Here is a 12,237-nt window from a genome sequence, read left to right on the forward strand (position 1 = left end):
TAAACATCGACATGGCACAGCCATTTTCTTCACTTTCAATTGATATTGATCTAGAAGAACTGCTTGACGATGATTTAGAATACAATCAAATTCGCTCAGTGTCGATGTGTCTTAACTAATGTTGCTGATTGACCTGGTAGGTGCACTTCGAACATTGCTTTTGGAACGATCCAGTAGCCATTTTTGTCTTTGCGTCATAATGGACTTGTTTTTTTTCATTTGCTGTGAAACCCATCACAAAATTGTTCTCCTTCCCACAGCCTTTACATATGTGTCCAATGGAGGGACATTTACCTTTGTGTGGAAACAAAAATCCACATCTAAAATCCAACTCCTCAATAGATTGGCCTCTGGATCGTCCTGGACAGTCTGTGGTACGGTGACATCCTTCTTGCTCTCCATAGGAGGCTTTCTAGAGAGCTCCGAAGTTATTTTGAGCTGCCACTTGGCAGCTTTGGTGCTGTGCCACTTCATGTCTTGCACAGCTCAGTTAGCACAACCCTTGTGTTTCTTCTTGGGTCTCCTCACCCGGTTCTACGGTCGGAGAGCTCCGCTTATCGAGGCTCTGGTACGTGCAATGACAATATGCTTTCTTAAATTGTTTTGTCAGCCAGCACTTCAGGTGTTTAACTACTGCAGTTTTAGCGCTTCTTTTCTACATCTGTACGTATCCATCTTTGACAGCAGTGCTCTGTATAATGTATGAATGTATTTTGCGTGGCAGTGCAGTGCCTTTCTCTATGGCCTGACCAGCAGGTTCTCAGCCAACAATGTATAGATTCTGCAGTGCGTTAGTTTTCTTCAATTGCTTCACAGTAGCTAGACTTGCTCTTTGACTCCAAATGCATTAAGAATCTATTCCGTACTTCCACAACTGCACTCGAGGCACGCACAAGCAGTTTGCTTGGACCACGGCAAGCTGTCTGGGAGAGCACTGTCGATCTTCAGGTTACTTATACCTTATCGAGTCACCATTTGAAGTGTCTGCCCCTGTCTAGGTGCCGCAAATCACCACGACACACATGAAACTTAGTATCACATGTCTTTATTCCTCTACGAGTAACTGCAAACTCAACATTCTAAATCAGCCTTCATTGCATTCCGCTCTCACACCTACGTCATAGCTCTAGGAATTCCATTAGGAGCCAAAAGGGTTTAGTCATTGCTAACTCGCAAGACACTGCACCTGCTTGCCTGACAGGAATGCAAATATGGGCAACTGGATAATATGTCAATGGAAAGGGCGCTTGGAAGCCAGTATTATCTTTGATTGATGGAATCAGTTAAACTTCCAGATGACACAGATATATACTTTTTGAGTGGTATTGCAAGGGAGTTACCAACTGAGCTGTAAAGTGTGTGCTATTAATGAACAGTTACAAAAAGAAATCGGGCCTATGTGCAGTCTAGGTATTGCTAAAATCTATATTTTGGATGACTTTTTTTTATCTTGAACCTTTTTTTAACATTCTGTAGCAGCCTCTCTTCTACTGCGTGTAATCCAAGCTGAAAATAATGACTTACATATTCACAGTGTTGTCTGTCACATGCTGGGACCTTGTACCTCTAAACATGCGCAAGTCCCTATTCTCCACTGCACCAAGTGGTATTCAAGTCTGTGACTTCCTGGTGCAGCGCATTAACTAATAGAGGTTTTTATACTGCATGACAGTGTATTTCCCACTGCTTCACATACCTTGCATTTAATTTTCATTTAAGCTGTGTGCTATTTTATATGTTGTTACCTGAAGACAAAAGACTAATAAAAAGTTACAGAATATTTAGTTTTTTGGGCCACGCCCCCGTGCTCACTCACCCCACCCCCATTGTGCGCCGCATCAGAGTTCCATTGCTTTTCTTTTTTTTATGCGCTTTGACCACTGACTCAAATTTAAAACAAATTGAGGCCTGAAATGGTTACTTGTCATGCCATGCGGAGCCTCCAGGGCAGGGCGATGGCTCCTCTAATTGACCATGAACAACAAGTTAACGCTGTTGTCTCCTTGTGCTACCGCACACTTCACATGCTCCGTAGAATCTTCAGATGGATCCCAACCAACACCAGAAAGATTGTCACTAAGGCCCGCGTCACCAGCCGCCTCGACTACGGCAACGCCCTCTATGCCGGCATCTCCACCCAGCTCCTGAGAAGTCTCCTGACCATACAGAACGCGGCAGCCAGACTCATCCTGGACCTCCTCAAACGAACCCACGTCCCTACCCACCTGAAAGACCTCTGCTGGCTCCCCATCCAGAAGAGATGCAATTTCAAGCTCCTTATGCTCCCCTACAAAGCCCTCCAAAACCTAGGACCCGCCTACCCAACCATCAAGTGAACTGCAACCAACCCGCGAGACAGCTCCTGCACTCCGCTTCACTCGCCCTCACACATACAGCCTGCATCCGTCACAGCCGCAGCGGTGGCCGCTCCTTCTCCTGTATCGCTGCCAAGACCTGGAACGACCTTCCCCTCCAGCTCCGCACAGCCTCTTCGCTGGCAGACTTCCATGGGGACACAGCGCCCAGATACCCCTAGGGGTGACAGTGCTGCGCTCTACAAATGATTGATTACTGCAGCGGACGCTGAGGGGGTGGTAAAGTTGTGAAAGCGGAATTCTCTATGAATTGTTTACTATCCAGGCATCCGCTGGAAGGGTGCAGGTGCCTCGTCCTATCCTTGATTCAAATGTGCATGCTTCATGCAGCCGCGGTGCGTCCATTGGGGCGTAGGGGCGTAGCCCCACCAGCCCTGGACCCGCGTTAAAGAAATAAAATAAATAAAGTTTTAAACTCGAAATAATTAATTACTTACCAGGCATTTACACGGCGCCGGGCAGCACCCGACTTTATCGGGAGTGTGCAGGGGGGGGGGGGGGGCGGGCCGGGCTGGCTGGTGACGTCTGTGTTTTATCCCCGCATGTATGCTTCGGGCAGCAACTTGCCCGAGCATGCGCACCCAGGCCGGCCCCATTAGCTAGGGGGGGGGGGGGGTGCAGGACCTGCTGGCGGCAGCGCTGGCAGCAAAAGGGCGACAGGGCGAGGAGTCACTGTGCCCTCCAAGCCAATCCTGGTGCTGCATGCAGCGCCACTGCGCCAGGATTGGCCGGTCACCGCAGGGGCGGGCAATCCATATTGGATGCCGAGAGCGTGACGTAAGTAACGGTCGGGTTGGTTCACTAACTTCACTCTGTCTCCACTCTCGACAGGGACGGTGTGTGTGCTGTGGCTACTGCTTGCGCAGGACCTTCATTAGTTCGTTGAATCGTTCCCATAGGTAAGATACAAGTATTTAGTATAATACTATATTGCTGAGGGCCCCCGCACATTAATATTGCAGGAGATGAATATTTCAACATATCAGACTGACACGTGGCTCTTTCTCCAGTCTGTAATAGATTAGTATGTGCGCAGCACAAACCATCGCAATGACGTGACCTTTTTGAGTTTTAACTTTTAAAATGTCATTTTCTAATTCTATCTGCTCAGAGGGAGCCACTTGCGTCTTGCTGATGCGGCCCTGTCTGCCGCGGAAGCGGCGTCCAGTCCCGGTGCATTGTGGGCCGGGGGCCGTGGCGCGCGGGCAGACTGTGTGAATCCGTGGCACGGGCAGCCGCAGACTGTGTGAATCCCTGGCGCGGGGTGTGTCCTCAACCCGGTGCTGTCTGTGCACGGCTTGTTAGCATCAGACATGACCCCTTCATGCCTCACTCATGTTATCTGGCCTGGCAGTGACATTGCATGCTTGCGGGAACCCCCCCCCCCTCCCGACCCTTTAAAGTGTGAGACGACGCCAATGTACAGGCGATTGCTTAAATACCAACCTGTAAAATTCCTTTATTAACTTTTATTATTCCACTGTGTAGCAGCCCTGATTCATAAAGTGTTTTTTTTTTTTTTACAAGTAAGCATGTCTTGTTCGCGAGTAGGTCACGTGTGGGTCGGTAGGAAGCACGACTATCACATAACAACGCTGTCATTCCGGCATCAGAATTCAAGAGTACTCTGGGTCGAACTGAAAAAATAAAATCGGGCCTGCTAAAAAAAAAGTGTTCACCAAACCATGAGGACTTTACCAGACTAGGGCCATGGAAGCATGGTTAGAGCATGGCAACTTATTCTTCTCTAAAAACAACCCCGAGTCCTGCAGCCCACTGGTAAACGTCAGCATGGCAGAAGGCAGGCCCTGCCATTAAACCACTCTGTACCCAAGAGAGGCTTCCATGACTTCATACTCACAGAAAAAGTTTTTGTGTATCTGGCTCATAATTACTACCAGGTGGAAGGTATCCGATCTGGAAAGTAGTCCTTCTGGGTCAAAGGTCACTCCCACAGGGCAGAGTATCTCAAAGCCCAGAGTTAGCCCCTCATCGGGGTTATAGGGGGCACCGCCACCTACTGTTCCGTGCCAGTGTGGATAGAGCTCGTGGAACAGGTAGCCCCGAACTTTCTTATAACAACATAGAATGGACCATCAGTAGCGAGAGACCCCCAAGGTGGTTTTACCTCCCAGAAGCCCAACTGTTTGCAAAAACTAATATAGAAAAACACATGGTGTTCCTGAATAATCCTTTATAGTCTCAGTGAATAAACGCGCCACCAGGCATTTTAAAATGGGCCCTGCATACTATCTGGGATGGATCGGAGCCCTGAAGGTTGGTCGCTTCCCCCAGAATGAAGACCGGTTGGGTGTTCGGCTGCATGCAGCAGCTTTGTTTCGCTCATACTGCTTTATATTTCTGCATTGAAAGCAGTCTGGGGTCCTCACCAAACAGAAGGATAAGACAGGCTTGCATTTACAAGCGGAACTCAGAGGCAGACCATCACAATGACTGGTAGTGCGCAAGGCTTTTCTAAATATTGTCTGCAATTTCTATACTATGCCAAGCAAAGAACTGCACAGAACACAGAGATACAGCTTTCACTTTGTGACATGCAAACTGCAGCATTAGGTGAAAAATGAGATGGAAGGACAAAGGACAATCTCCTCAAATTCAGCATTCTTGTGTACTTGTACTTATGCAGTTTCCGCCAAGTGCGTAATCATCTTGCTGGAGGGCCAGCTGAACTTTGGTTGTAGTGCTTTTTGTGATTCCACCCCTATTTTACCTAAAGTGAGTGACACTTGTGTAAATCAGTGCAGGGGTAGTTTCTCCTTCTACCACTGAGCGACCATCCAGCTCCCCAGAGCTAGAGAGGAGCTATATATATGTGACATTAACAGTGTGGCATGACTTCGCACTGCTGTGAGATACTATTGACATTGTGAGAATATACAACATTGTACCTTTTAGACAAAAACATACCCTCCCCGTGTTTATGGAGGGTTTATTTCTAGCTGTAAGTCAACAACTAACTACCAGGCATAATTAATGATCACATCCTTACTGTTTATCAGTAGGATATGAGTATATTTTGGATTACCAATTTAGACTCCCCACGACACAGGCATCCTTGCACCATGGTGCAAATGTGCCTGTGCAGGCGTATGGCAGCAGTTTGTGCGCCAGCACAGGGGGAAGCACAGAGATGCAACATATTGTTGTAAATATGTCGCATCCCTGTGCTTCGAAAGTGACTCAGTGCGGCGCAGCCAAATGGCTTGCGACACACAGTCAATTTTCTTGCAAATCTGCCCCATGGAGACAATGATTCATACGTGTAAATCAGTGTATAGAAAATGTTACATAAGGCAAATGCGACTACAGGGTGTAGGATTCACATGTTATTCATACTGGTAGGCATTTTTAAAGAGTGCTTGGTCTGGAGAAGCACAAACTCAGGATTCAGAACATAACAGTGGTTAGCATTGACTTTAACAATAACAATGTATTTCCACCCAAATAAACCTTTTTAGCAGGATTAGGATAATGAAAGACTTGAAACAAACATATGTTTCTAACTTGTATCATGCAGCTTGCAAGCAGCTCTTTGATGACAGTTTATAGGTCACTGTGCTAGATTACGGTTGTCACTTATGAACTGCACAGTAACAAAAGAATCTGTGACTAAAGCAGTAACCCACTAACCTAGGCACATAAAAAATGTTTTTCAAAATGCATGGTACACGTTCTTTGCAGTAGGCATATTAACCCTCTGTGCTACATTAGATAAGTCAAAGCTGCCACTTGACACAACTCTCATCTCTCTCCAGCAGGTACATTAATCACCAACGTAATCTTGACACTTTTATTGTTGCTGGAAAACTGCTGATTCTACAAGGAACTTTTTTGTGCTTTTAAAATTACTGCCTGAGGACCCCCCTGGGAATGTGACCACAGTTTGGGAAACACTGCTTTATACCATTTATATTTGGGGTACTTGCGTGGACCTATGTGAAGTGTGTGTACAAAGTTCAGCTCAACCAGAATCACGGTAACAGCGCATTGCGCTGCCTCTTTTATATTCAGTATATTGTAAGACTGTTTTTCTTCCCCCGCCTTTCCTTGTTTTGTTTCCCTGTTTTCCCCTTGCTTGCCATTCGTTACTCTAGAGTCTTATTCAGTATGTTGTTTGTAAGACTGTTTTTCTTCCCCCGCCTTTCCTTGTTTTGTTTCCCTGTTTTCCCCTTGCGTGCCATTCGTTACTCTAGAGTCTAATAGAGTCGGAAGGCCGTAGGGGAAGACTGTGGACTTTTCTTCAAGTTCCTGACGCTCCTGCGGAACGAGCCTGGCAACCATTACACTGCTGTGCAACTTCTTCTACTCTTAGAGCTGAGATTTCCATGAGTCTTATAGTCTGAATTCAGCACCTGAGCATAATAGGACAGAATGTATGAAGCTCTGTGGTAATACTGAATAAGCAGCTACCTATGTTATGCCATCTATTAATGTAATAACTGCACTTTCACAATTGCTTTATTAACCTTCCTGCTTTCTCAAATTTGCTTGAAAATGCACGATTTTTCTTCTTTTTTTTCAAAATTTTCTTGGGGGGGGTTATCCCCCCAAACCCCCCTTTTGAGGTTCGGGCTCGCTCGCTGCGCTCGCTCGCTACGGTGCTGTATGCTAATTCGTTTGCGCCCCACCACTTTAAAATCTCACCCACCGCCCCTGGCTTCATGTCGTTTTGATGTTCGAATGAATTGAGTCCGAGAATGCAAAGAAAGATTAACTCATCTTTCAGGTGTGGGGAAGTTTGAAAAGGCTGAGAAAATCCATCATGGTCCCTGGGTGGCAGGGAGGGGGGTCAGGAATGTCCACGCTGAGGGGAGGGGCATCTGTGCTGAAGATGGAGAGGGCTTGCAGGCAGAGAACAGATTGCTGCTTCCATAGAAGTCTATGTGCACAGAAGAGTAAATTAAACGAGCAAATTGAAATGGACGTTTTTGCATATAGAAGTGTAAAACAACAAGCACAATCATGCGAATTTCTCATGCACGCTTAAAAAAAACGTGTAGATGTCATTTAAGGCGCTTCTTTCTCGTGTCTTATACCCTCTCTCTGATCTTTTTTAACTGCTGCCTCTTAACCATGAACCCTAGCTCACGCTGGTGAGTGTCTAAAAGCCTTTCTACCCACTAAATGTGGGTCAGTGCGCAGTTTGTATTTCACCGCTAGCGCTCTTTACGCGTGAAGGCGTCATATTTATGTAGCCATGGTGACAGGCCCCTCCCACCGCCTGAGAGCAGTTCTTTCCGCAGCTCCTCCTCTGCGATTTAACGTTCATGCTTAGTTCCAGTGATAGGGTTTACATAGGAACCTACTGCCCCTACAGCGCTACTTCCACTTGAAAGGACCATCGGACGGGACGCGGACTCCAGACACCTACTAGAAATCTGCTCTACACCCTTTAAGTAGCTGGCTCGTTGGTCTAGGGGTATGATTCTCGCTTTGGGTGCGAGAGGTCCCGGGTTCAAATCCCGGACGAGCCCTCTTTTTTCCCTCAGATTTTTTTTTATTTACCACTTTAAAATTGTTATTACACTGTTTCATTTTCGACTTTTAAATTAATAGGCGTGGAAATATTCTGTAAACTTTTTTCAAAATAAAACGGGGCTCGTCCGGGATTTGAACCCGGGACCTCTCGCACCCTAAGCGAGAATCATACCCCTAGACCAACGAGCCAGCTGCATGCTCTGACCTACAGAGCTGTTTTATGTACTTCCAACAACTCCACCATTGAGGCGCTGTCTTTTGTTTTTCATTTTCTGGATTTTCCAGCGCTTTGGAAGTCACACTAAAGGCCGAAGCCAGCAGACCTGTGACCGAGAGAGGCGCTGTCTTCAGAATATGTCTGCTTCTTTTATTCAACATTGGGAAGTGGAAGGAAACGGTCATCACATGACTCTACAGATTAATAACTCTACAGATTATTCTTGGAGAGAGAGCAGCAACAAGGAGAGCAGTGTGTTTCTCCACCCGTCACAAGTCGACCGTCAGAACACTAGGGGTGCAGGAAGCCCCCGTGACCCCCAGTAGTCCCTCTAGTGGTACCCCAGTTTCAGGGACCCATCATGCCGTGCAGTGGCCGGCTGATGGTGAAACTGTTCCCGTGCATGACGCCCAGAGGGCTCGAGGTACCCTCTCTCGCTGTCGGGTGGCTTCTCTCCTTTAGTCTTTGAGACTCCCAGTCGGAGAAATGGAAACACTGTGCAAAGCTCCTATCGAGATGTGGGCGCTACTGCTGCAGCACTGACCCAGCCCCTCTGACTCTCTCTGAGGCCCTGTCAGTTCCATCAGGACATGGTTTGGTGCCGGGTTTGGTGCCGGATGCACTGGATATTTTGCTTTTTTTCCGTCCAAGTGGTTTGTAAGCCCTTTAACACACGCATTTCACACCTCACGCCGACGAGGGGAAAAAGACATAATGAATCGGGTGTTAGCGATGGTCGCCCGGCGCAATAGATAACGGAGGGTCACGAGCAGTGTGCAGTGAGGGTCAGGCTCTACAGTTCCGCAGTGAGGTCTCTCCAGTGGAGTAACAATGGCCGTCAGTCTGTGCAGTGCTGCTGTGACGGTGTCTTGGTATACTGCTGTGTGGAGGGGCACTGTGCATCCGTGCAGTGAGGGTCAGGCTCTACAGTTCCGCAGTGAGGTCTCTCCAGTGCAGTAACAATGGCCGTCAGTCTGTGCAGTGCTGCTGTGAGGGTGTCTCGGTACACTGCTGTGTGGAGGGACTCTGTGCAGCCGTGCAGTGAGGGTCAGGCTCTACAGTTCCGCAGTGAGGTCTCTCCAGTGGAGTAACAATGGCCGTCAGTCTGTGCAGTGCTGCTGTGAGGGTGTCTTGGTACACTGCTGTGTGGAGGGACGCTGTGCAGCCCTGCAGTGAGGGTCAGGCTCTACAGTTCCGCAGTGAGGTCTCTCCAGTGGAGTAACAATGGCCGTCAGTCTGTGCAGTGCTGCTGTGAGGGTGTCTTGGTACACTGCTGTGTGGAGGGACTCTGTGCAGCCGTGCAGTGAGGGTCAGGCTCTACAGTTCCGCAGTGAGGTCTCTCCAGTGGAGTAACAATGGCCGTCAGTCTGTGCAGTGCTGCTGTGAGGGTGTCTTGGTACACTGCTGTGTGGAGGGACGCTGTGCAGCCGTGCAGTGAGGGTCACACAGTGCTGCAGTAAGATCTATCTAATGACGCAGCGAGGATCGCTGTCGATCGAAGCACTGAGGGCATGGTCTGCAGCGCTGCACCGAGTCAGTGTCACCATATATGGCTACAGTGACAGTCACTCTGTGCATACATGCCAACGTTTTAGAGGAGGGAGGTGGGAGATTCTTAAAAAACACAATCGGGAGAATGTATTTACCCCATTCACTTCCATTGAAACCGACGCCGTTTCAGGCGGGAGACAGCCTAAAGAAAGGCACGTTAGGTTAAAAAATCAGGAGTCTCCCGCCTGAATCGGGTCCATAAGCCTGTATGCTCTGTGTCACCACGTGGAGTTCTGCAGTGAGGGTCAATGTGCAGTGCTGCACTCATTATGCAGTGCTGCGGTGTCACCACGTACATTGCCACAGTGACAGTCACTCTTCGCAGAGCTGCACCATGTCACCATGTACAGTTCTGCAGTGAGTGTGAATGTGCAGTGCTACTGTTAGGATCACACTGCCCAAGTACTGCAGTGAAGATGACAGTGCACCGCTGCAGTGATGTTGTCTGTGTGATGTGCAGTGCTGTCTGTATTCACAGTGAAGTGTTCCTCTATCACCTTCAGAAATAGACTGAGACCTTCTATGTCGTGAAGAGTGGCGAGCAGAGACCAGACTGTGGCGAAGGAACGATCGGGTTCCATATTAGAGTGAAGTTTGTGTCCTTATTTCCTGTCTTTCCTTCTCCACTCTGTCACAAACAAGTAACTCACTTAAGAGTTGCGAAAGCGCTGACAGGCAGAAGCCTCTGTTTCTTTGTATACAAATGGGTACCACTAATAGGTAAGCTCCCATATGGTCTAGCGGTTAGGATTCCTGGTTTTCACCCAGGCGGCCTGGGTTCGACTCCCGGTATGGGAAGTTAGTTCTTTTTCAGTACCCTGACATTTGTGTTCCTTTCTTTTATTCCTTCCAAACCTAAATACACCAAATCTCACTCGCTTTGTCTCTCGCTGCAATCAGTCTAAAACCCTTTGAGGCTTGCACGACCCCACAGCTACTGTTCCCGCCCCAGCCCTTACTGTACAGCTTCTGTATATTAATAACCTGGAGGAACAAACACCAGATTAATAATATGAAGGGGTATTCGCTGTTCGCCTTTTATTTCACAACAAAAAGTACACATTATATAAATACCTGAAATGAAAACGAAAGCATCAGTTTACTTTGGTCTCATTGTGGAAGATGCTCGTTTTATTTCCTGCTCCGTCCGTGCTACGGAAGAGGCGTTTCAGTGTCTGTTTAATGACATTAATTACCCGCTGTGTTGTGTTTCAGTTTTATGACATTAATCTCGCGCTGTGTTGTTTGTTTAATGATATTAATCTCGCGCTGTGTTTTTGTGTGTCTGATTCGTGACATGAATCGCTGCTGTGTGTTTGTTTATTGACATTAATCTCGTGCTGTGTTGTGCTGTTTGTCTGATTCGTGACATTAATCGCTTGCTGCTTCACTTTGTTCTTTACAGCTGTGTGTTTGTTTAATGACATTAATCTCGCGCTGTGTTTTTGTGTGTCTGATTCGTGACATTAATCGCTAGCTGTGTTGTTTGTTTCATGAGAACATTAGTCTCGCGCTCCGTTGTTTGCTTCATGAGGACATTAGTCTCGCGCTGTGTTTGTTTCATGAGGACATTAGTCTCGCGCTGTGTTTGCTTCATGAGGACATTAGTCTCGCGCTGTGTTTGTTTCATGAGGACATTAGTCTCGCGCTCCGTTGTTTGCTTCATGAGGACATTAGTCTCGCGCTGTGTTTGTTTCATGAGGACATTAGTCTCGCGCTCTGTTGGTTTCCAGGGGGCAGATTTATGAGCCCCTTGCGCCACTTTTGCGTCACTTTTAACATGGGAAAAGTGACGCAAAAGTGGCGCAAGGGGCTCATAAATCTGCCCCCAGGAGTTTAAGACTTGAGGAGTTCGAGTGTTTTCCATCCGCTGTGAGATCGCAGCCGCTGTCTGCAGTGTCCAGTTTCCCCCAGTGCGGGTTGTGCACTCACTGCGGGTCTGTTAAAGGGGGGGCTGGAGGCCTCTTGTAGCATCAGACATCAGAGGGGACTTCTGCAACTGGTGTAAAGCTGTGTGTAAGAGAGAGAGAGAGCGAGAGGTGCGCTGCCTTCACAGTGACCCCGGGACTCTTTGGCAAAGCTTCTCAACAGAGCAACAACTCTGGGGGCTAGTTAAGGGATTGCTCTAAAAGGATATTTTAAAGCATTAGATGTTTCGTTTTAATTGTATCCACATGTAAGTTTATGTTTTTAAAACACTTAGTTGCAATCTGTTGACTATGTAAAGTTTGAAATACACTAATAAGAATAGATCATAATATAGTGACTGACAGCACCACGGTATCTGTCTATGATTGAAAAGTAACCAAACGTTCTCAGACGGTTCCATGGTGTAATGGTTAGCACTCTGGACTTTGAATCCAGCGATCCGAGTTCGAATCTCGGTGGAACCTAATTTTGTTTTTCTGTAATTACTTAGTAGATTTATTTAAAATAATTTTAGGTCTTCAGCAGTGAGCAGAGAAGCCATTTGTATCTCTTCCTGTTTTTATTCTCGTGGTCTCTGTGGCCTGCTGACACTGATGGGACCCTAGAGGTGGAGTTAGGAGGGGGCGGGGTTAAGGTATAGCATGTATAAGTAGAGCAGCATGAGGT

General features: G+C 47.3%; 2 non-coding genes across 2 annotated transcripts; one reads left to right on the forward strand and one right to left on the reverse strand.

The window, feature by feature from the left end:
- Positions 1 to 7,991: 7,991 nt before the first annotated feature.
- On the reverse strand, positions 7,992 to 8,063 carry TRNAP-AGG (transfer RNA proline (anticodon AGG)). The gene has a single exon. It is a non-coding gene; the product is annotated as a tRNA-Pro (tRNA).
- Positions 8,064 to 11,963: 3,900 nt separating this feature from the next.
- On the forward strand, positions 11,964 to 12,035 carry TRNAQ-UUG (transfer RNA glutamine (anticodon UUG)). Its single transcript has one exon. It is a non-coding gene; the product is annotated as a tRNA-Gln (tRNA).
- The last annotated feature ends 202 nt before the right edge of the window (positions 12,036 to 12,237 follow it).

This window comes from Triturus cristatus, chromosome 4_1 (assembly GCF_964204655.1).
Source record: "Triturus cristatus chromosome 4_1, aTriCri1.1, whole genome shotgun sequence".
In the NCBI taxonomy this organism is placed as follows: domain Eukaryota; kingdom Metazoa; phylum Chordata; class Amphibia; order Caudata; family Salamandridae; genus Triturus; species Triturus cristatus.